The following is a 21,232-nucleotide window of genomic DNA, read 5'->3' on the forward strand; positions in this document are numbered from 1 at the left end:
GCTTAGCGAGTCGTCATCACCCTCCTGCCTGCCAAAGGCACTCGCTAACACAGCATGTCCAGGCTGGTGTGATGATGTTGCAGGAGATAGAAGGACTTTTTTGGGAGTGGGAAATGGAACCCACAGACACCGCCCCCTAGTGTGTGAAGCACTTGCTGATCAGAGCCTCCCTAGCTGCCCTCTCATGCCTCATTCAAGCTGCCAGTCCTCCAGCGCCTGGGTGGTGTTGCTCAGCGTGGTCCTCCTCCTCTTCCTGCTCCTCCTACTGGGCGGCCTCCTCCCCAGCGACACCCGGCTGGTCGGTCTCCACACCCTGGTCCTCCTGTCACTGCTCTGCTGTGCCAGGTTGTGTAGGGCACAGCACATCACCACAATGTGGGAAGAGATCATGGGACTGTGCTGTAGGGTCAGGGGCATTCGGCCTCTGATCTTCGGGTAAGCGTTCTCCAAGGCGGCCTTCACGACACACAACAATGCAGAGTTGCTGAGCAGAGACTGATAGCCAAGTTCTGCACACATGAGGACGGCCTCAACCGGGATCTTGGGTTCATGTCACACTATCTGTAACCTCCACAACTTGCCTGGGCTTGCAAAATCTCACTAACTGTCCTGGCTGGAGACAATACATATCTCTTTAACCTGTGCTTAACGCTCTCTCCACTCACATTGTCTGTACCTTTAAGACTTGATTACCTGCAAAGACTCGCATTCCAACCATTATTTTGTAAATTGAGTTTGTGTCTTTATATGCCCTGTTTGTGAACACAACTCCCACTCACCTGATGAAGGAGCAGGCTCCGAAAGCTAGTGGCTTGTGCTGCCAAATAAACCTGTTGGACTTTAACCTGATGTTGTGAGACTTCTTATTCTGTAAGGCCCTGCCAAGCACCAGAATTGCATCTTGAGGAGCCCAATGCACCTCTCCACTATCCAGCGGGTGGCTACATGGGCCTCATTATAGTGGGTCTCCGCCTCAGTCACAGGCCTCCGTACAGGGGCCATCAGCCCCGTCTGAAGTGGCAACCCATATCACCCAGGAGCCTCCCTGCAGCCTGGGCTCCTCCTCAAATGCCTCAAGTATGTCAGAGCTCCTGAGAATGAAACTCATGCACGCTGCCTGGGTGTCTCACGCTGACGTGCATAATGTTCATATTGTGGTCACACACCAGGTGGACATTTTGGGAGTGGAACCCCTTTCTGTTGACGAATCTTTGTGGATTCTGCAGCGGGGTCTTGAGGGCGGCGTGGGTGCAGTCAATGACCCCCTGTACATTAGGCATCCCCGTAATGGCCGCGAAGCCTGCAGTCCGGCTTCCTGATGGGCCTGGTCCAGGTTAAATTTGATGTACTGCCCTGCCCGGGCATACAGGGCTTCTGTGACTTGCTTGACACAGGTGTGCACAGCTGACTGGGAAATGCCACTTACGCCTCTGCTGGGGGTCTGGAAGGAGCCAGTTGCATAAATGTTCAGAGCAGCCGTCAATTTGACAACCACCAAGAGTGGGTGCCCCACCCCCCACCCTGAGGCGCCTGGTCCTGCAACAAATGGCACAGGTGTTGCAATGTCTCCTTTCGGAGACGGAGATGTCGGTGGCCCGACATCTGTTCAAATGATACTCGCACACGGAACTGCCGGGGTCTCCGCTCCCTCCTTTTCCTGCCTGCCTCCAGTGGTCTTCGCCCTCTACTCTTGTGAGTGGTAAAGCCTGGGCTTCCTGAGCCTGTAATTCTTCCTCCTGCTTCTCCTCCTCAGCTCTAGCAGCAACCAAAAGAACAGCAAGATCAATCGGTTGCATTGCAAAAGCCATCTTGTCACTCTGAAGTGGGGGGTGGTTTGGAGATGGAGTGGAACACATGTCAAGGTTAGGGAATGCTGCTTGCCCCTAGCCTAGCAACAGCCACTGTCCATGTGGTTGACTTCAGTTGTGCCTTTGTCCTATATGGACCACCGTTGTGTGTTTGTTATGCCTGGACACATCCCCTGCCGGCTCGGCTCCTCCCCTTGTCACCTAGTATAAAGGTGGCTGTCTCCTCCCCCTTGTTCAGTTCGGGTCGGTTACCTGTTGGGATGTGCTCCTGATTCTGTTATGAATAAAAGCCTACAGTTGTATTGGCACACAAGTAGTCTTTTGCCTGATTGATCGCGCATCAATTTTATTCATAACTTTTGACCGACATGGAGCAGCTTTTAAAACCCAACAAGTTAACATTAGACCCTCAAGAGGTCGGAGTCTCTGATAAATTTGACCATTGGCTGGACTGCTTTGAAGCATTCATCGACGCCGCTGCGGCCGTCGACTCCGACGGCGATAAGCTCCACGTGCTCCGCTCCCGGGTAAGCGATGCAGTCTACGGCATCTTCCGGGACGCCACTACATACGTGGACGCTATAGAACTCTTAAAAGGGCAGTTTCGAAAGAGCCCTAACGTGGTCTACGCCAGACATCTCTTGGCTACTCGCAAGCAGCAGCCAGGAGAATCGTGCGCCCAATTTCTGCGCGCCCTGCGGGTCCGAGCTCGAGCTTGTGACTGTAAGGCTGTTACAGCTGCTCAGAACACGGAGGACCTGATCCGCGACGCCTACGTTGCGGGTGTTGAGTCTACTTACATTCGGCAGCACCTGCTTGAACAGGATGACCTGGGTCTCCAGAAAACGGCCACGATGGCTGAATCGCTAGAAGCGGCCTCCCGCAATCTCGGGGCCTACCCTGCACCCCGTTCCATCGACAGTTCCACCGTGACAGCTGTTCCAGCGGGGCCCAAATGCTACTTTTGCGGCCTATCCAAGCATCCTCGGCGTCGCTGCCCGGCGAAGGATGCGATCTGCTCCGGATGCGGTAAGCTAGGCCACTTCGTCAAAGTCTGCCGGGCAAAGCTGATCGCGAAGCCTCGTGGCGCCACATGATTTCCGCAGGCGCAGCCATCTTTAATGCAGTCGGCGGCTGCGCGGGAGTCCCTATCTTTGATGCAGTCACCGGATGTGCGGGAGTCGCCATCTTTGATGCAGTCACCGGATGTGCGGGAGTCGCCATCTTTGATGCGGTCACCGGATGTGCGGGAGTCGCCATCTTGGATGCCGTCATCAAGACGCGCCGAGCAGGAAACTTTATCCGTGACGTCATCAGACGGCGACGAAGATGGCTTCTTCCTGGATTCGACGGTGGCATCGATTTGTCTGGACCAGTCGCAGCCTCATCAACTCTCCAAGTCAATAATGGAGATCAAGGTAAATGACCATGCAGTAAACTGCCTGTTCGACTGCGGGAGCACAGAGAGTTTTATACACCCTCACACAGTGCGTCAATATGCCCTTCCGTGCGGCCCTGGAGCCAGACTATCTCCATGGCTTCGGATTCCCACTCAGTGGTGGTCCTCGGGTGCTGTTTGGCGACGCTGACGGTACAGGGCACAGTCTACGAGCGTTTTCGGCTCCTCGTGCTGCCGCGACTCTGCGCAGCTGTACTGCTGGGGTTAGACTTCCTCAGCCATCATAGGAGTGTCACCCTGCAGTATGATGGCCCTTATCCCCCGCTCTCTGTCTGCAATGGGCCGTCACTGCAGCGCCCCCCATGCACCACCAGCAGTCTCTCGACCCTCAAGATTACCGCCCCCCCCCCCCCCGCCACCACAATTTGATAATCTCACCCCGGATTGCAGGCCTATAGCCACCAAAAGTAGGCGCTACAGTGCGGAAGACCGGGCCTTCATTCGGTCCGAAGTACGTTTGCTCAAGGAAGGGATTATCCAGGCCAGCACCAGCCCCTGGAGGGCGCAGGTGGTCGTAGTTAAATCGGGGGAGAAACACCGCATGGTGATTGACTACAGCCAGACCATAAACAGGTATACGCAACTAGATGCGTACCCTCTTCCCCGCATCGCGGACATAGTCAACCACATCGCGCACTATAGGGTTTTCTCTACGATTGATTTAAAATTGGCTTACCACTAGCTCCCTATCCGCTCGGAGGATCACCCATATACTGTCTTTGAGGCGGATGGCCGCCTCTACCAGTTCCTCCGAGTCCCCTTTGGTGTCACCAATGGGGTCTCAGTTTTCCAGTGGGCCATGGATCAAATGGTGGTCCAGCACGGGCTACGGGCCACCTTCCTGTATCTGGATACTGTCACCATCTGCGGCCATGACCTGCAGGACCATGATGCCAACCTACAAAAATTCCTCCGTACGGCCACTCTCCTGAACCTCACATATAATGAGGCGAAGTGTGTCTTTCGGATTCGCCGCCTCACCATCCTTGGGTACGTGATAGAAAATGGTGTCCTTGGTCCCGACCCAGCCCGTATGCATCCCCTTATGCAGCTTCCCCTCCCGACTACCCTCAAAGCACTGAGGAGATGCCTGGGCTTCTTCTCCTACTATGCCCAGTGGGTTCCCCGTTACGCGGATAAAGCCCGTCCGCTCCTAAAATTGACCACTTTTCCCCTGGCGGAGGAGGCCCATCGGGCCTTTGACGACATCAAAGCGGACATCGCGAAGGCCGCGATGCACGCTGTGGACGAATCCATCCCATTCCAAGTGGAAAGTGATGCGTCTGATTTTGCCCTAGCCGCCACCCTTAACCAAAGGGGCCGTCCGGTGGCCTTTTTTTCCCGGACCCTACAAGGCCCTGAGATTTGACACTCCTCGGTTGAGAAGGAGGCCCAGGCCATCGTGGAAGCCGTCCGGCACTGGCGCCACTATCTTGCGGGCCAACGGTTCACTTTAACTACGGACCAGCGGTCCGTTGCCTTCCTGTTTAACACCAGGCAGAGGGGCAAGATTAAGAATGACAAGATCTTGCGGTGGAGGATTGAGCTCTCCACCTACAGATATGACATCATGTACAGGCCCGGGAAGCTCAATGAGCCCCCAGACGCCCTGTCCCGTGGAACATGTGCCAGCGCCCAACTGGATCAGCTACAGTCCCTCCATAACGATCTCTGTCACCCGGGTGTCACCAGATCTTTCCACTTTGTCAAAGCCCATAACCTGCCCTACTCCCTCGAGGAAGTCCGGACGATTACCAGGCAATGCAGGGTCTGCGCAGAGTGCAAACCGCAGTTCTACCGGCCAGGTGGGGCGCACCTTATAAAGGCCACTCGCGCGTTTGAGCGCCTCAGCATTGGTTTTAAAGGTCCCCTCCCTTCCTCTAATGGCAATATTTATTTTCTGAATGTCATCGATGAATACTCACGTTTCCCTTTTGCCTTCCCCTGCCGGGACATGACCACAGCTACGGTGATTCGGACCCTGAACACGCTCTTCACCCTGTTCGGCTTTCCATCCTATGTTCATAGCGACCGTGGGTCCTCATTCATGAGTGACGGGCTGTGGCAGTACCTGCTCGCCAAAGGCATTGCCTCCAGCCGCACCACTAGCTATAACCCCAGGGGTAATGGTCAAGTAGAGCGGGAGAACGCAACTGTCTGGAAGGCTGTTCTATTAGCGTTACGGTCTAGGGGCCTTCCAGTCAGCCGTTGGCAAGGCGTCCTCCCAGACGCATTACATTCAATTAGGTCACTCTTGTGCACAGCGACCAATACGACCCCTCACGAGCGGATGTTCACTTTCCCCAGGAAGTCCTCCTCGGGTACTTCGCTCCCAGCTTGGCTGATGTCCCCGGGGCCCGTTCTGCTTCGGAAGCATGTCCGGACCCATAAGGCAGACCCCTTGGTCGAGGAGGTCCAATTGCTCCACGCTAATCCTCAATACGCTTATGTAGCATACCCTGATGGGCAGGAGGACACAGTCTCTGTCCGCGACTTGGCACCCGCAGGTGCCCCTGAGGCCACCACGTCCCTCCGCCCCACTGTCCCTTGTGTTGTGCGCCCAGAGCCCACTACGTCCCTCCACCCCCCAGCCCCAGTTCCCCCTGTTCTCCATACGCCACCAGGGCCACAGCTCACTTCTCTCACCCCTATGTACAGCTCGCTTGAGTCGCCGGTGCCGTCGCCACGCAGTACCCGACTACTGGACGGGACGAGGGATGGGTCCGCTTCACACCACCTGGCGCCTCCTCTCGATGCTCACTGCATGGAGCCTGGGCCGACATCGCTCCCTGATCGGACGACTCTGCAACCTGCCCTACGACGATCGCGACGGCGAATCAAGCCACCAGATCGTCTGAACTTGTGATATTGTTTCCGCTTCACCCCGTGTTGTTTTTTTTTAAAGGAGCGGTGAATGTGGTGGACTTCAGTTGTGCCTTTGTCCTGCCTGGACCACCGTTGTGTGTTTGTTATGCCTGGACACATCCCCTGCCGGCTCGGCTCCTCCCCTTGTCACCGAGTATAAAGGTGGCTGTCTCCTCCCCCTTGTTCAGTCCGGGTCGGTTACCTGTTGGGATGAGCTCCTGATTCTGTTATGAATAAAAGCCTACAGTTGTATTGGCACACAAGTAGTCTTTTGCCTAATTGATAGCGCATCAGTCCATACTGCCCATTCCCCAACCACATGCTCCCCAGCAACACAGACCCCCCCCCATTCCCCCACCCACATGCCCTCCTTGCAATACAGACCCCCCCATTCCTCACCCACATGCCCCTCAGCAACACAGCTCTTTGCAAAGTTGAGATGCTTTGGCAGTGCAATGTGCAAGGGCTTTGTGCACATCCTTTAGCTGGAAGTCAGCTGAGTGCACTTGGACCCAGTAACACTGCAAGGCCCGAGGTCAGTGCTGAGACCCGGGTCCGTGCTGCAAATCGGACATTGGACACCCTGCTGAGCAACAGCCCTCCAACCCCCCACTCACTCGCAGAGCCGCCACTGGCCCAAGAAACCCAATGGCAGCAGCGAAAGGACCCCCGTAAGCAGCACAGAGCCGTGGGATGCTATGCGCTTACCTCCTCACTAACCCTCGCTGATGGAGCATGTCTGTTTCGTGCCGATTCTGGATGGGCGAACATGGTGGTAAAGGGAGACGTGCCGGTAAAGTTGGGCGTGCAGCCCATGAAGTCAATTTAAATGCATGCAAATGCATTTAAATGGCCGTCACGCCCATTTTGGGTGGGTTCCCGATCACGGCCACTGTGGCCATTTTTGGGCCTTGGTAAAGGGGGAACCGGAACGGAGCTGGGCGCGGATCACGCTACTCATCTCACAGCCGACTTTACCAAGTTCTCACGCCGAAAAATGGGCAAAACTCGATAATAAAATTGTCCCCATTCTTAAAGGGGTACAGGAGCAAAGGGACTTGGGTGTATAATGTGCATAGATCATTAAAGGTAGCAGATGAGGTGGAGAGCAGTTAATAAAGCATATAGTATTCTGAGCTTTAGTAATTGGGGCATCCATTACAGGAGTAAAGAGATTATGCTGAACTTGTACAAGACACTAGTTAGAGCTCTGCTGGAATGTTGTTGTCACTTCTGGGAGCCGCACTATGGGAAGGGTGTGAATGCATTTGGGAGAGTGCAGAAGAGGTTCACAAGAATGGTTCCAGGGATGATAAACTTCAGTTATACGGGTAGACTGGTTAGGGCTGTTCCCCTTAGAGAGAAGGCCAGGAGGAGATTTGATACAGATGTTCAAAATCATGAGGGGGCTAAACAGAGTAAATAGGGAAAAACTGTTCCATCTTGTAAAAGGATCAAACATGAGAAAGCATAGATTTAAGGTGATTTGCAAAAGAAGCAAATATGATGTGGGAAAAGGACTTTTTCACACAGCAAGTTATTGGGATATGAAATGCACTGTCTGGAAATGTGATGAAGGCAGATTCAATTGAGGCATTCAAGCGGACATGAGATGATTATTTGAATAGAAACAATGTGCAGGGGGGTCAGGGAAAAGACTTGAGGGAGGCACAAAGCCAATGCTTTCACGGCCAAATGACTTCCTTCTGCACCATAACAAATCTGTGATTCTGTGAACAAACATGGGGCCATCCATCCAGGTGACTCCGGGAGTGTCCAGCCCATCCAAATCCCCTTTTCCTGTGACCACTTCAGCTCCAATTCCATAGACCGAGAAGAGTAGCACCGACACATGGGACCTCAAAAGCAAGCCAGGGCCCTCCAGAGCACACCCTCTAAGATCAACAAGCAACAGATAGACAGCAGGCTGCCTCCATCTCTGCTGTGGATATTATGGATGCACCAAGACAGAGCAGTGGGGTTAGAAAGGTTAAGAAGCTTTAGTTTCACAATGTGGACACAAGTGTTTAGCACTTGTACATGATGTTCACCTCTGTAAATGAATTCTCACTATTGCAGCTTTTCTATGGCTCCTTGTTCTGATGTTCTGTGTTCCTGTAGTCCCGACTGTAACACTGAACTCCTGCACCAGAAAAAGGCAGGGTGCTCAGTTCAGAGCTTCCTCCATGTGCTTTGTGCAAGGTTGCCCATATTGGTGATGCCCCTTCACAGTGACTAATGCATCAGTCATGCCTTAATCTCAAGGGAATGGGGATTCTCTGTTGTGAAGTTGAGCTTGTGAAGTGTGGTCCCTTTAAAAGCTGGTTTTGTGTTCAGTGCTTGAATGTTTAAAATGCAGGTGCCTACAGGGTACACAGATTGCAACATTTGTAACCAGGACCAAGCATCAGGGTTGCCTTGGTAACAGGCTTTTGAATTCTAACAGCCTATCAGTTTAAAGATGACACTCAGCCATCAGGAACCTATCAAATTTGAATTTGCTGTTGTTGACAACATCAGACCAATCCTTGTGCAGGAAAATTGATAGGTCATCAGAGTTATAAAGAGGAACTCAACTGCCTGCCTGCAGTTCAGTTCAGTTCAGTTCAGCTCAGCTGAAGGGCTGCCACCTCTAAATACCGAGAGAGCAAGAGTGGCTCCCTGCCAGCTTATAATATCTCTTGAGAGAAATCTCCATCTATCGAACAAAAAGGGACCAAGACAGAAAGAGCTTACAGACAGCGGAATCACCAGAACTCTAAAGGTTTTTCCAAAGCCACAGAACCTGTTTGTATATTTTTTTGAGAGTGACTAAATTATTATTTTTCTTTGGTAATGAATGATTGTATTAATTTGAACAGCATTCCAGTAGAACCTTACTTTAATTAATATGTTACTTGTTTAGTTAAAGTTCCCGGTTGGTTAAATAAATAACTTGTTAATTATTCACTGAAAGTGAGTGTCAGGTCTTTCTGTTAATGAACCTCTAAACATTAATGAAGAACAGCTCACACCTTCCCAAACACTTTTAACAGATTATAAAGCGAGGTAATCCTCTCTGGGAAATTTGGCATGGCATCCCAAAAAGGGGGTCAGCCTCTGCATCGTGACAGATTCGGGGCTCGATGTCGGGATCTGAACAATCCTAAAGGGTTCTGAACAGTCTTAAATCTTTAAATCAACCCTAAGGTTTTTACCAAATCGGGACTAAGTGCCGGGTGCGGCCGTAAATCAGACCTGCGCCCGGCAGCCGCGCTCCAGCGCCCCCATACGCCTTTTTTCAGCGTGGGTCCAGTGGGCGGGGCCTAGCGCATTTGCATCTGTCGGAGTGTCGAACTGTGCATGCGCAGTTTGAGAAGAATCTGACAGAACGCGCCCGGGTGCAAAACAAAAAGCAGAGAGCGGGGAAAGCCTCTCTGCTGTTCATCCTCTGGTCGGTGGGGGGGGGCGAGGAAGGGTGGGGTGGGAGGAGGGGAGGGGGTGTGACTTATCATCCCCTGGGGGGAGGGGGGGGAGAGGGGGTGGGATGTATCATCCCACGGGGGGGGCGGGGATGTGACGTCTCATCCTCTGGTCGGGGGGGTTCCGCTGCGTGTCTGCGGCCGATCCCTCCTGGCACCATCACTGTTACACTATCAGCCACAGATTACTCTTCCCTGCAGGTGTGAGAGAGCGGGAGAGATGGCTGTGGCTGGTAGTGTACCAGTGATGGTGCCAGGAGGGATCGGCCGCAGACACGCAGCGGAACCCCCCCGACCAGAGGATGATCCGTTACACCCCCTCCCCCCCCCCCAGGGGATGATAAGTCACACCCCCTCCCCCCCCCCCCCCCCCCAAGAGGGCGATGTGGGCCCACCACCTCTCCTCATGCCCCCTCCCCTCCACCAGCGTTTCAACTGGGCCCCCCCCCGGCAGACGCCAGCGCACCTGTGTGAAGCCCGGTCACTTCAGCCGTGGCTCGAAGTCAGTGTCCAGGAACGTGCTGCAGGCTGTCGAAGGACTGAAAGTGAGCGGGAAGGATGGTGGATCGAGGTAGGTTAGGGGTGTGCTCTGCCTGGGGGGCTTGCCTCCCAGAGGGGTCCGATCCCGGGTGGGTGGGGTCTGCCGGGGTGGTTAGAGGGGGTGTCCGCGAAGGGTGGACCTCGGCGATTCCCCTGCCGAATAAAAGTACAAGTTGGACTTTTATTTATCAGGTCGGTAAAGGCACGGACGCGAATTGGGCCGAACACTGGTAAAGGGGGAATTGATGGTAAAGTTGGGCGCGCGCTTCATTAAGTCGATTTAAATGGATGCAAATGCATTTAAATCGTCGCGCCGGCCGATTTGGGCGCGCACCGGAACGGCGCCCGAATCGGCCGTTGGGGGTGCAGATTGCGGCATAGGCCCGATGCCCAACTTTACTGCCATTTCGTGCCCGAAAACGGGCACAAAGTTTTGGTAAAATCGGGCCCTAAGTGCCCAATTTAACCATTTTGATTCTAAGTGCTGAATCTGTGAGTGTTTCAGATCCAACTTTTAGACTCGTTCTCAGGCGCCCCCATACACACTCTGCCTGAAAATAAAGCAGCAATTCGGAATCGCAGAAGCCTGTGGGCGGAGCTTATCATACCCAAAACCCTGCAGCTCTGATCGGTGCCTCCAACTGCGCATGCGCAGAAAAAATATAGAAATGTGGTTCCCCTGCCACATTGCTCCCGGGCCCAATAATGCCTCCCCCTGCCCCCACTGATATTGCCTCACCCCCACAACATAAGTGTCCCTCTTAGTCCCCCACCCCCTCGCCACCCGGACCGATCGCAGCCCCCTGTTCACCCCCCCCCCCCCGATCATATGCAGAGTGGTAATGTACCCCCTTCCCTCCACTGATCGCCTGCAGAGTGGCAGCAGACTCCCCCTGCCCCCCACCAGAGAGCCATCTGACCCACCTCCCTCCCCCCACCAGAGAACCATCTGACCTGCCTCCCTCCCCCCACCAGAGAGCCATCTGACCCACCTCCCTCCCCCCACCAGAGAACCATCTGACCTGCCTCCCTCCCCACCCCCCCAGAGAACCATCTCACCTATCTCCCTCCCCCCCCCACCAGAGAGCCATCTGACCCACCTCCCTCCCCCCACCAGAGAACCATCTGACCCACCTCCCTCCCCCCACCAGAGAGCCATCTGACCCCCCCCAACCACCACCCCCCCACCAGAGAGCCATCTGACCCCCCCCCAACCAGAGAGCCATCTGACCCGCCTCACTCACCCCCCCCACCACCGATCTGAGTCAGAGAGCCGCCGGAAGCTCTGAACTTACCTCCTCAGAAGCTGGAGCGCCCGAAACAAATCTTTGCGGACCATGTCTGTTTCACGCCAATGGTAAAGAGGAAAATGCCGGTAAGTTTGGGAGTCCAGCCCATTAAGTCAATTTAAATGTATGCAAATGCATTTAAATTGATGTTGCGCCCGTTTTGGGCGCAGTTCCGATCACAGCCATTTTAGGCATTTGGTAAAGGGGGAATGGGCACGGAGGCAGTCGTGGATCGCACTACTTGCCTCACGCCCGACTTTACCAAGCTTTCACACCCAAAAACGGGCACAACTTGATGGTAAAATCGGGCCCTAAGTGAGGGATCTGAACAGTCTTTATTCTTTAAAATAAACCTAAGTGAGGAAATGGCTCTTAACATTGTTAAAGAGGTCTGGAGGTCAAAGATGTTTCCCAAATTTGCCAAGAGAAACAGAAAAAGATGACACTTGTAGAATTAGCAAACAGATTAGATTGGGTTGAACCAGAGAAAATCAGAAAACTGAATTTGTAACAGAGTTAGAATCATAGAATCCTGCAGTGCAGAAGGAGGCCATTCGGCCCATCAAGTTTACACGGATCACAATCCCACCTAGGCCCTATCCCCATAACCCTATGCATTTACCCTGCTGGTCCTCCTGACACTAAGGGGCAATTTAGCATGGCCAATCCACCTAACTCACATATCTTTGGACTGTGGGAAGAAACTGGAGCACCCAGAGGAAACTCACACAGACACAAGGAGAATGTACAGACTCCGCACAAACAATGACCCAAGCTGGGAATCGGAGCCGGGTCTCTGGTACCATGAGGCAGCAGTGCTAACCACTGTGTCACCGTGTCACCCAAGCATTTAGTCAAGCATTTAGGTCTAGCAGAGAAACAGTCAAGTGCAGTGGAGTTAGAAAGAATTAAGTAGCAAATTAGACAGTTGGAGTTAGAAAGTGGAATTAAAAGGCTGGAAGAGAAAGAGAAAAGGAAAAAGAAAGAGAAAAAGAGAGAGAAGAAAGAGAAAGAGAAAAAGGGAGACAAAAAAGAGCGAGGGGGGCTCTAGCAGAAGAAAGAGAAAAAGAAAGGTTGTTTGAGTTAGAAAAAGAGAAAGTTGGAAGTTGAAGAAAAAAGAATTCAAATGACAGGAAGAAGAGTACAAGATATAAGTGATGGGAAGCAAACTCATCATAGCCAACCTCCTGCTAAGGATATATAGAAATATGTCCAAACATTACCAAAATTTGATGAAAAGGACGCAGAAGCCTTTTTCATCTCTTTTGAGAAATTGGCTACAAAGATTAACTGGCCATAGGAGGTATGGGTAATGTTAATTCAGACCAAGTTGGTAGCCAGGGCTCCTGAGGTGTTTGCAACGTTGTCAGAGGAGGTGTCAGAAAATATGAAGGAGTAAAGAAGGCTGAGTGCTTACAAGTTTGTACCAGAAGCATCCAGACAATTGTTCAGAAATGTGAGGAAGGAACCAGGTCAGACATATATCGAGTTTGAAAGAATTAAGCAGGACATCTTCGATAGATGGGTGAGAGCATTAAAGCTAGAAAAGACATGTGAGGCTCTTAGAGAAATTATTCTACTGGAAGAGTTTAAAAACTCACTTTCAGGAGTGATAAGAACTCATGTTGAGGAACAGAAAGTTAAAACAGCGAGAAAAGCTGCAGAGCTGACAGATGAATACACGTTAGTGCATAAATTGAAATTTGACTTCCGACAGCAATTTAAGTCTGTGAGGAACAGAAATTGGATAGAAATTTTTCCTTTAATGAAAAACAAAAAGTAGATCACACTGGGAACAGTTTACCACCTGTGAAAAAAGAAACCCAAAAGGGTGGAAAAAAGATGAAAGACCTCAGGTGTTTTCACTGTAATAAGGTGGGACACACAAAGGCAGTGTTAGTGGCTTAAGAAAGGCTCTGGGAAAAAGGATGTGGTAAAAGAGGCTCAACCAGTGGGATTCATTAAATTAGTGAAGGAAATCCCGAGAGGAGTCAAGGAGCTGAAGGAGAGCGCACAGCCTCGGCATGGGCTGGATAGTAAGATAGCGCCCAATCTTTTCAAAGACTTCACCTGTGTGGGTAAGATTTACTCAGGTAGAACAGGGTGGCCTGGGGGAGGAGGTAGGTAAAGAAGTTAAAATATTGAGAGATATGGGATCTACTCTGTCTATAATGGTAAGAGATGAAAATATTTGCACTCTTTCTGAAATATTGCCCGAGAGAATGGTAATCTGTGGAATAAATGGAGAGAGGTGTAGTGTTCCCCTGTGTAAGATAAGGCTAGAAAGTCCAATCAAGATTGGGGAAGTGATAGTGGGAGTGAAGGAAAACTTGGCTATTCCAGGAATACAGTTTATTCTTGGAAACGATATAGCTGGATCGCAGGTCAGTGATGCCCATTGGAGTGGAAAAGCCAAAAGAATACCAGGGAACTGAGGAGTTAAAAGAAAAATATCCTGGAATTTTTTCCGGACTGTTTGGCGACAAGATCCCACAGCCATAAGTTAAAACAGGAAGGGAGAACAAAAGAGAAAGATGAAGGAGTTGAGGTCCAGTTAGCTGACACTCTTTGATGAGATGGTAAAGGAAAAACCTAAGCAGGTAAAGGATCAGGCAGAGGTGTTTAGTTTTGAAAGATTAATGGAGTTACAACAGAAAGATGAGGCGATAAAGGATTTATATCATAAAGCCTACTTGGAAAAGGAATCAGAGTGAATTCCAGAATGCTATTACCTTAAGGATAAAATCTTAAGGTGGAAATGGAGACCGTGGCAGGTTGGTGCAGATGAGAAATGAGCGGAAGTTCACCAGATTGTGTTGCTGGTAGAATACAGACAGGAAGGATTGTGGGTAGCACACAAATTACCTGTAGGAGGTCACCCCAGAGTGAGGAAGACTCAGGCTAAGATACAGAAGCATTTTTATTGGCCTGGATTACATAAAGATGTGGTTGAAATTCGTCGTACCTGTCAAACGTGTCAGATGGTAGGAAAGCCACAGGCGGTGATAAAACCTGCGCCTTTGATGCCAATTCCCGCATTTGAAGAGCCTTTTACACAGGTTATAATTGTGTAGGTCCCCTTCCTAAAACCAAAAGTGGGAACCAATATTTGCTAACCGTAATGGATGTGTCTACCAGGTTTCCAGAGGAAATTCCATTACAGAATGTCAAGGCAAAAAAGGTTATGGAGGAGTTGCTTGCTTTCTTTATCCATTATGGATTACCCAGGGAGCTTCAGTCAGACCAAGGGTCCAATTTAACTGCCAAATTATTTAAAGAGGTCATGGATAGTTTAGGCATCAAACACTTTACTTCAAGTGCGTATCATCCTGAATCACAGGGAGCATTGGAAAGGTGGCATCAAACCCTAAAGAACATGTTGAGGGCTTATTGCCAGGATTACCCAACTGATTAGGATAAAGGTATCCCATTTGTATTATTTGCTATTCGAGATGCTCCAAATAAATTGACTCATTTTACTCCATTTGAGTTGATACTCAGACACAAAATAAGAGGGCCTTTAAAACTAATTAAGGAAAAGTTGATAGGTCTGAAGTCAGAAATCTCAGTTGGATTATGTATCTGAAGTGAGAGAAGGTGAATTAGCTAAACTACATTTAAAGATGGCACAGCACCTAATGAAGCAAGAAGCAGATAAGAAATCTAAAAGTTGTACATTTTCCCATGGGGATAAGGTATTGGTGCTATTACCAGTGATAGGAGATGCCTTCAAAGTGAGGTTTAGTGGTTCCTATCAGATTGAGAAAAAGTGAAGTCAGATAAATTATCTGGTAAAGATGCCAGATAGAAAAAATGTTATCGGGTATGTCACGTAAACATGCTGAAGCAGTACTGTTACATTGCTGAAGTGATGTTTCCCTCTGAGCAATATTGAAAGCCCCCAAAGGGGTATACCTCACCTCGTAATCTTAAGTAAGTGTGCGTGAGGGAGTAGGAAGTTATTAGTTTAAGTAAATTAAAGCAGGATCTGACACTATCATTAACAGGTCTTTATTTTAAAACTGGTGACAACCTTATTAAAACAATTAACAAATTGAATAAACTCCCCAATAGAATGCTGTCTGGATAATACAAGACTCATGAATGAAACAAAGGCCTATAAATGCCAGTCGTTCTCAAAAGGATATATATGCCACCAGGCACTTATTAGAAACCTGAAGGTCTTTGCTGTTCAGGTCTAAAACATCTTCCAAGTTGATGTATTTTTGACTGTTGATGGTAAGTATATTAAACTGCAGGATTCGATATGAAAGACTCGCTTCTCCCTTCTTCTTGAGTAGAGAGGTGGCAAGATTACTCTGACCGTTATCTCCCCTGTTCAGGTTTAAATACCTGGAATTAACTCACAGTATTCCTGCAATCTAAGTGGCTTGAGGCTGTTAACAGACCTCGCATTTGAATTCAATTGGTTATGTGTCTTTGAGTGCTTAATTTAAACTAATTGGTGCAATTCAAAAGCCTGTTTTGGCTTTTGGAACTCAGGCTGCTGCTTTGGACACAAATATTGCAAACCTGAAGCTTCAGTTTAAAATCCACAGAAAGAGAAAATTCCAAATGATTTCTTTTGGTATTCTTAGCATTTCTTTTCAATGTTTACATTTGTCAAGCACCACATTTTTAACCTTATATATGCAACTTCATAACACCTCCTCCTAAAGAAAAAAAATGAACCATCACCATCAAAAAATGACTTCATTTATTTTTCTTTGAAAGATGTTTCTTTAATTTCTCTCAACTTTCATCATTTTAAACCAATTCATGAACAAAAAAATTACAGAAGTACAAAATACTGTCCTTTTTTTTCTTTCAGTGGATCTTGCAGCAACGTAGCTTGTGTCTTTAACAGTTTCATTATAGTTAGTCTGATACAGAACCAAATTTTAGCAAGGTTTCACCAGCGAGTCTGTTCCATTTTAACCTCCTGGTCATCCTTTTGCACCAAGTTTTTCGGGAGGATGAACTCTCACTTCAGTGCGATGATCCTGTCATCCTCGCGAGGATTAGTCACATGGATGTGCTCTGGAGTGATCAGACTTACTTGTTATGGATGGGTTACATGGGCCTTCTTAACATGTAAACCCATCAGTCTGATGAATCTTTTATTTTTAGGAGGTTTCGGAATGAATCCATCTCCGACACAGCAAACTTTAGTAGCCATCCTCGTCCAATTTTTTTCTTCCATTTACCTGTGCAGATAATTTTCAGAATTTCAGTTTCTCCTTGGGCACAGACCTTTGGTAAAGGCACTTCCATCTTAGCCTGCGATACTCTGCATGGTGTTTACGAATTTCCTTGCTCCTGCAAGCTTCAGCCTGGTCGGCCAGTAGCTTCTTGCGAGCCTTAGTTGCCTTTAGTTTGTGAATGTGTTCCATCAAGATATGCTTATTCTTGAAGACATTACCCATCACCTTCAGATGCAGGCCGTGGCGATTGATCTTCTTAGACTCCCTGTATCTGCAAAGCAGACGCCTTACAATTCTCATTCTCCTTATCCAGGCTAGTTTCTCCTACATGTGGGCATTATCTGTACCCTTTTGCTTACCGACGCTCATGTGCCGGCCCTTCCTGCGTGTGAGGGTGTTCTTCTTGCATTGAGCACGCGAGTGTACAGTCACAGGCTTGCGGATAATTAGACCATCTTTCATTAATTTTCTGATCTGTTGACAGGAATTGGCATTGACAGTCTCATTTGTTTCATTAGGATCCAGCCATACCTTCTTCTTGCACAGCACAAAATGCTGGAGGTCAGCGTCTTCTGAAGCATGAGCCTACTCATGGCCGCTTTTCGATAGAAAGGTACTTGCCAGTTACCCCAAAATAAGTTCATCGTTAAGAGGTAGGTGGCTTGTCCGACTTTCTCCACGCAATCCTCCAACCTTGGGATTGGCTAGGAATCCAGTTTTGTCACTGCATTGATCATTCGACAATCCACACAAAATCATTGAATACCATCAGGTTTGGGGGCCACCACGATGGGCGAACTCCATTCACTTTGCCTTGGCTCTATTATGTTGTCTTGTAGCATCGCTTCTACTTCCTTTTGTACCTGCTCTGCTTTGAGAGGATTAAACCTGTAAGGGTGTTGTTTTATTAGAACAGCATTCCCTGCGTCAACCTCATGTACTATGGCTTCTGCCCTCCCCACTTTATTCCTACATAGGTCCTCGTCTCTCTTTAATAGTTCTTTCCATTCAGTCTAGCTCCAATATTTCTCAATATTTTAACTTCTTTACCTACTTCCTCTGTTCTAACTGAGTAAATCTTAACCACACAGGTGAAGTCTTTGAAAAGGTTGGGTTCTACTTCATCATCCAGGCTGTGCACTCTCCTTCAGCTCCTCAACTTCCTTCGAGATTACTTTCAGTACCTTAACTAGTCCCACTAGTTGAGCCTCTTCTACTACTTTCTTTTTCTCAGGGCTTTTATTGAGCCACCAGCACTGTGCCTTTGTGTGTCCCATCTCATGGTGGTAAACTGTTCCCAGTATTATCTACTTTTGGTTTTTCTTGGAAGGATCTCCCCCTCCCCCAATCTCTGTCCTTCATGGCATAAGATTGCAGTCAGAAGCCAAATTTTAATCTATGCACTAATGCGCATTCATCCGCCATCTCTGCAGTTCTTCTCGCTAACTGCTCCTCAACACGAGTTCTCATCCCATCTGGAAGTGAGTTTTTGAACTCCTCCAGCAGAATTATATCTCTAATAGCTCATATCTCTTTCCCATCTTTAATGCTCTCACCCATCAATCCAAATCGTTCTGTTTCACTCTCTCAAATTCGATATAGGTCTGACCTGGTTCCTTTCTTACATTCCTGAGCATATGTCTATATGCTTCTGGTAACAATTCGTAGGCACTCAAAGCAGCCTTCTTTACCTCTTCATAGTTTCCCGGCACCTCCTCTGACAATGCTGAAAACACCTCAGTCGCTCTGCCTATCTATTTGGTCTGAATTAATATTACCCACACATCCCCTGGCCACTTCATCTGTGTAGCCAATTTCTGAAAAGATATGAAAAAGGCTTCTGCATCCTTCTCCTTGAATGTTGGTACTGTTTGGACATATTTGTAAATATCCTTTCCAGATAATGAGTCTGCTCGTTATCAATTCTATCTGGTACTCTTTCTCCTGTCATTTGAAATCTTTTTTTTTCCATTTTCAACTTTTTCTTTTCTAACTGAAACAACCTCTCTCTTTCCTTTTCCCTTTCTTCTCTCTCTCTTTCTTCTCTCTCTCTTTCCCTTTCTTCTCTCTCTCTTTCCCTTTCTTCTCTCTCTCTTTCTCTTTCTTTTGATGGGCCTTCCTCTCTCTTTCTTTTTCTTCTCTCTTTAACTCCAGCTTTTTCATTCCATTTTCTCATTCCAATTTTTTCAGTTGCAATCTAATTTTTTTTAACTCCACTACACTTGACTGTTTCTCTGCTATTCCTAAATGCTTGACTAACTCCTTTACAAGTTCAGCTTTCTTACTATCCCTGGTTAAACCCAATTCTAGTCTGTCTGCCAATTCTACAAGTGTCACCTTTCTCTGTTTTTCTAAAGTTTCTTGGCAAATTTGGGACGCATCTTTGATCTTCAAAACCTCTTTAGCAATTTCCAGAGCCATTTCCCACTTTTTGACTTAACCAAGACTAAATAGATTTTCCCACTTATGACGAGAAAAGGAATTGGAGAAACAAGTATCAGTTACTGTCACTCAGAATGAGGAATCCAATCCTACTACCACTCAGAGTGAGGAATCAAATCCCGATGATGTGGATTTTGATGTACCCAAAAATCAATTAAATAATGAAGAAGTCCTTAAAAACTGGAATTGGATAATGAGTATCTGTCCCAAGAACGGAGCACTGAATTGAAAAACTGGTTACAGCGCTATGAGGATCTTTGTAGAAATAAAGTAGGTAGGACTAATGCCATAGTACATGAGGTTAACAGAGGGAATGCTGTTCCGATAAAACAACACCCTTATTGGCTTCATCCTCTCAAAGCAGCAGAGGTTCAAAAGGAAGTAGAAACAATGATACAAGACAATATCATAGAGCCGGGTCAAAGCGAGTGGAGTTCGCCGATCGCATTGGTTCCCAAACTTGATGGTACTCAATGATTCTGCATAGATTATCGAAAGGTCAAAGCAGTGACTCATATCCAATTCCAAGGTTGGAGGATTGTGTGTAAGCTAATCACATCACAAAGTTGGACTGACTTCACAGTTACTGGCAAGAAACTTTGTCAGAGAGAGCAAAAGAGGTTTCTGTTTTTGTAACCCCAAATGGGCTACATCAATTTAAAGTAATGCCATTTGCAATGAAAAACGTACCAGCCACTTTTTAAAGGCTTATGAATAGAGTTGTGGCAGGATTGACTAATTATTTTTCGTAAGGGGCGAGGTGTTGTGAAGTTGAATTTGTGAAGTCAGGTCACTTTAAAAGCTAGTTTTGTGTTCAGTACTTGGATGTTTGAAATGCAGGCAGACAGATTGCAACATTTGTAATCACGACCAAGCATCAGGGTTGCCTTGGTAACAGGCTTTTGAATTTTGACAGCCTATCAGTTTAAAGAAGTCACTCAGCTATCAGGAACCTATCAAATTTGAATTTGCTGTTGTTGATAACATCAGACCAATCCTCATCTAGGAAAATTGATAGGTCAACAGAGTTATAAAGAGGGCCTTGGGTTTGACTCCCGGCTTGCGTCACTGTCTGTGTGGAATTTGCACATTCTCCCTGTGTCTGCATGGGTTTCCTCCGAGTGCTCCGGTTTCTTCCACAGTTCAAAGATTTGGCGGTTAGGTGGATTAGCCATGGGAGCTCCACCATCTTGCAGTAAAGGTTCAAGATGACGAACACCCGGGGTAAGAGGAGGGGGACTCGATATATGTTTGCAAGACCCTTCCGGAAACATGGGCCTGTTCCTCTTTCTACTTATTTCCGTACTTACAGGAAAGGCGATATTGTTGACATTAAGGGCACAGGCACTGTACAAAAGGGTATGCCCCACAAATGTTACCATGGCAAGACTGGAAGAATTTATAATGTTACACAGCATGCTGTGGGCATTATTATCAACAAGCAAGTCAAGGGCAAGATCCTCGCCAAAAGAATTAATGTGCGTATTGAGCACATCAAGCATTCAAAAAGCAGAGACAGTTTTCTGCAGCGTGTGAAAGCGAATGAAGCAGCAAAGAAAGCAGCGAAGGAGAATGGGACCTGGGTTGAGCTGAAACGCAAGCCTGCTGAGCCCAGAAAGGCACACTTCGTACGAACCAAGAACAACAAGCCACAGTTGCTAGAACCAATTCCATATGAGTTCATGGCATAATTGTGATATCAAATAAATTTACTGTCAAAAAAAAGGGTTACAGGGTAGAAGGATGGGTAAGATGCTCTTTCAGAGAGTCAGTGCAGACCCACCATTGAAGAAGATGGACCTTCTCAATAGCAGGCCTCCGTCTGCCTGTATGATAATGGTGGGACCTACTCCATGTCCTCCACAGAATATGGCACTGAACCCCAAGTGTAATTAATGAGTGATTTGCAATCGGCCTCTAGAGTGGGAAACATTCCCTGTCCCACAGACTCAGTCCCAGACAGGAGAATTCCAGCCTGGGCTGTACTGAAGGAGCTGATTCATGTTCACTTAAAGATATTAATGAATCCCTCTAATTATTTACCTCTCCAAATGCAGCTTCCTGTGGTGAGGACATTGCTGTCTCCCACTGACCTGTCTACACAGAAGTTTAAATAAACCGTCCAATTCCACCTGGCAACAGATGACGATTACTCTTACCCACC

The 21,232-nt window shown here is 48.2% G+C and overlaps 2 pseudogenes; one reads left to right on the top strand and one right to left on the bottom strand.

The window, feature by feature from the left end:
- Positions 1-8,216: 8,216 nt before the first annotated feature.
- On the bottom strand, positions 8,217-17,225 carry LOC144497715 (large ribosomal subunit protein eL19-like; annotated as a pseudogene).
- Positions 17,226-20,251: 3,026 nt separating this feature from the next.
- On the top strand, positions 20,252-20,770 carry LOC144497871 (large ribosomal subunit protein eL21 pseudogene; annotated as a pseudogene).
- The last annotated feature ends 462 nt before the right edge of the window (positions 20,771-21,232 follow it).

The sequence above is a fragment of the Mustelus asterias genome, chromosome 8 (assembly GCF_964213995.1).
Source record: "Mustelus asterias chromosome 8, sMusAst1.hap1.1, whole genome shotgun sequence".
NCBI lineage: Eukaryota > Metazoa > Chordata > Chondrichthyes > Carcharhiniformes > Triakidae > Mustelus > Mustelus asterias.